The sequence below is a fragment of the Drosophila tropicalis genome, unplaced genomic scaffold (assembly GCF_018151085.1).
Source record: "Drosophila tropicalis isolate 14030-0801.00 unplaced genomic scaffold, ASM1815108v1 contig_445, whole genome shotgun sequence".
Taxonomy (NCBI): domain Eukaryota; kingdom Metazoa; phylum Arthropoda; class Insecta; order Diptera; family Drosophilidae; genus Drosophila; species Drosophila tropicalis.
This window is the reverse complement of record NW_027172909.1, coordinates 566,228-570,254: the sequence shown is the minus strand read 5'-3', so window position 1 is coordinate 570,254 and position 4,027 is coordinate 566,228. Positions and strand designations below refer to the sequence as shown.

At 42.3% G+C, this 4,027-nt stretch overlaps 1 long non-coding RNA gene across 1 annotated transcript; it reads left to right on the top strand.

The window, feature by feature from the left end:
• Positions 1 to 2,787: 2,787 nt before the first annotated feature.
• LOC137574388 (uncharacterized) lies at positions 2,788 to 3,732 on the top strand. Its single transcript, XR_011031996.1, has 3 exons — positions 2,788 to 2,961; positions 3,326 to 3,511; positions 3,632 to 3,732. It is a non-coding gene; the product is annotated as an uncharacterized lncRNA (long non-coding RNA).
• Positions 3,733 to 4,027: the final 295 nt, after the last annotated feature.

Below are 4,027 nucleotides of genomic sequence, written 5' to 3'. Positions count from 1 at the left end.
AAACGAATGGTTGACGCGGGTCTCGAAGGACTTCGACCCGTTCCCCAACCGGATGACTGCTGTTGGCATGACAGTCGTCGTCCTGGCTTGGAGCAGTGAGGACAAGGCGGGGGCGCCTTCTGGCGAAGCGGAGCGGTCGCAAGATGATCGGGAACGGGGTTGTGGCGGTGGTGCATCACGTCCGGAAGAGGGTGACTGGCTGCGACGCCGGGCTAGGGAGCGTCATCTTGGCGGTTGGTCGGCCATTTGGAGCAGGGTGTGATGATTTTAAACGCACCGTCGGCATCCATGGCGACTCCGGCACGCGTCAGACGAGGGGGCCATGTCGCTGTGGAAACACGATCTGAAGGGCTAAAGGGAAAGTTGATTAGTCTATTCACGGGAACGAACAACATGCACGGAGACGAGGACATTCGGAAGGAACATAAAGGAACTGGGAACCATTATGGTTTTTAGGCTCAGGACTCCTGTTGTCTTGCAACTTCGCTACGCGTCTTCGGATAGGACCACGCGCTGTTGTGACATCAGCCAGTCGGACAAGACCGTCAGAGGGGTGGAGGGCGCTCAATTCGTCCTAAGCGTCATCCGTTGGAGGGGAGGTTGTCTTCGGACACGACGACAAGGTCACCTGTCTGGAGACTGCGAGCCGGTGATTTCCACTTATTCAGTTTGTGGAGCTCCTTAAGGTATTCGCTCTTCCAACGCTGCCATCGGTTGATTAGCGACATAGGCTCGACTAGAATCTCCTGTTCCGCAATGGATAAGAGCTGTCCTCCAATAAGGAAGTGTCCCGGGCTCAATGCCAGCAGATCCTCTGGGTCCTTGATAATGGGAGAAATTGGCCTGGAGTTTAGGCACGCCTCGATTCGACACAGGAGAGTGGAAAGTTCCTTCTTGCTTAACATTAGACGGGGACTTGTAAAATAGGGTCTAAACTTTTGACACCTGCCTCTCACAGTCCTCCCATATGGGGGCGCTCGGCGAAATGAAATGCCAGGATAAAATATGCTGGGGAAATGCCTTCAATATGTTAGGCTTGGTGGCGTCCAGGAAATCTTTTTCGAGCGCTTTCGAGGACCCTACGAAGGTATTGCCATTGTCGGAGTAAATGCGCTGTGGGCATTGTCTCCATCCTAAAAACCGAGAGAAGGCTTCGAGAAATCGTTCAGTGGTGAGGTCGGAGGTAGCCTCGAGATGGATTGCCTTCGTGCTGAAACACACAAAGACGCAGACATAACCCTTCGTAATAAGACAAGCACGCCCGGTGTAATTCTTGATCTCGAAAGGCCCTGCGAAGTCAATGCTTGTGTGGGTGAAAGGCCTGGAGTACGTGATGCGCACACGCTCATCATTTGAGTCTGTAGTCGTCGACGATGAACGATGCAGACTTTACACCCCTTGATGTGGGACTTCACCAGATTCTTGATGCGTGGAATTCAGAATTTGGTTCGCAGATACGAACGAATTCGACGAGCAGGCGCGTAAAATGGGTACTATAGGGGAGAAGATTAGGGATTTGAGCTGCTCAGAGAGGGACATTCTGGATTGATCTTTCCGAACTTTCTCCGTAGTAACAGAGGGAGACGGGAGACTGTTAGGCTTCGGCGCGATCTTGGACGGCTCCGCGGACATACTCAGGGAACGAGTATTACAAAACAAATTTAAATGGATTTGTATCGATGGGAGTACGTATAAAACAAAACATGGATGAAATACATAAATAAAGATATATGGGGGAAAGAATATAAATTTTTATAGAAATCTGGATGGAAATGGATATATATATGAGCAAAATAATGGCTGGAAGATATTATGTATGTATGTATTTATAAAAATGGACGGGTGTATATATATAGGGGCACAATAAAGGCTGGAAAAATTATATTTGTATGTATTTATAAATATGTGCGGATATATATATACAGTGGCGGACACGAATTTAAGACGTTTTTTTTTTTTTTTTTAGCTCTGATTTTCTCGGCTCCTAAATAACTTATCCGAATAATTTTTTCTTTAAATTGTTGGTTACTGTATTCAGATAATGGACCGTAAGAATGGTCTTCATAGTTTAATCCGTTTAATTCACAGGTGCATTTAAACAAAGAGAACTCCGTTTTTGGGGCGCATTTATTTAAGACGTTTTTTCCAAAATCTTAAATATTAAAGATAGACGTTTGAAATCTTCGTAGAAGTTGTAGATCTAGCAAAACTAAGATAAACTGCATACAAAAATTTTTTAATTTAGCCCCAACTTTCGATTTGGAGCCAATTGAAAATCTGAATTTTGTATGAAAATTTTTGGTCCTTTGGGCGAGTCCATTTTACGACACTAATTCATACTAAAGTACTTTTTTCTTTGAACTACGAAAGAAAGTGAATTGAATTTGTATATATGAGCACAATAATGGCAGAAAAAATTATATATGTATGTATCTATAAATATGGTCGGATATATATATATACGCAAAATAATGGCCGGAAAAATATTATATATTTATATTTATAAATATGGACGGGTATATAAAAATTATATATATATGTATTCATTAATATGGACGCATATATATATATAGGGGCAAAAATAATGTCCGAAAAAAATTATATATATATATTTATTTATCAATATGGACGGATATATAGTTAGGCGAAATAAAGGAATCGGAAATAATGTAATTTGAAATTGGCGCACTCGAGCCGCCTATCGATATCAGGACTCGACTCACGTGTCATCACTACTCCGAAACAGCTGCCGGCCAATGTTCATATATTGTTTTGGTTGATCAATTGTGTTAAAATAATTTTTTGTGTGGTTGGGCGGAAAACCAAAAAAACAGACGCTTTTTACACACCGCGAGTTTTGTGCGCGAAAAAAGAACAGCCGAATGTGTGACCAAAAGAAAAAAAAAACGGTCAGTGCATATGGGCAAATGTCTTGATATATGTACATGAGTATGTACACAGGTAAGTAACTATGTATCTATGCACGCGCGTTGTTCAAAAAACGTAAGTAATTTGTTATTAAGCTAACTCGATCGGATGATAGGAAATTCAATGCCCTTGTTGGGTTTCTTCCTTCTTTTTTTTTTTTTTTTTGATAAACGTGCGACACCGAAATGGACTATGTGTATGCGGATATGTACATATGTGCGTACATCAACATATGACGAAGTATGTAAGCAGGTGCACCGGTTTGCGGATACGCGCGGGAGGAAATTAATTGGGCAATTTAAATAGTTCGAACACGCAAGAAATCGCGGTAAACACTTTATTACTATTACTTTTAATAATTTTGTCTTTTAATCTTTTACGCGGACTTGGCAAACAGCTGTGTACATGTACATGTGGGTGTAACGAGTTTTACATATGTATGGTTGCATGTACATATGTAAATGGATGGAGAAAATAAAAGTGGAATTGGACAAGTGAAGAAAGGTGAATTGGCGTGGAATGGAAACAGTTGGACAAACACACTAAGGATCGGCAAATACCATATAACCTTGGAACAGGTCAGGTATGTACATACAAGTGTATAAAAGCGTGTCGGTCGCTATGGAAGAGCGGGAAACCTCACACTTTTGTTAGTGTGTAGGAGGTAAATGAAGTGTAAATAAAGAAATGTTGTACTTATCAGCAGTTCCGCCGATGCAAGCTGGAGGAGCGGAAGGATATCCGGCTCGAAGGACCAATGTTCGTGGAGGGGCGGAAGGATTTGCTGATGTACAACTTTGGCGGGTGCCAATTTCTTCTGGGTCTGGTCGGTGCGGAATGAAATCAAAACGCGCGAGAATTTTGTTTAAATTAATTCTGATTTATTTAATTTACAAGATATCCCGACACACACAAAATGGTTCGGGTTGAAATGTTACAAATCGAAAAATAAAATCGCAAGGAACATGAACGGGTGTTCGGATTAAAAACTTGTACGCAATTGAATATGTCTATGCCCAACAGAAAAACTAGTCACGCCCCTCAGAGTGACCGTAGGGGCCGAGGATCAAAAAACCCTCCTCACTCCTCACTGTTCTTC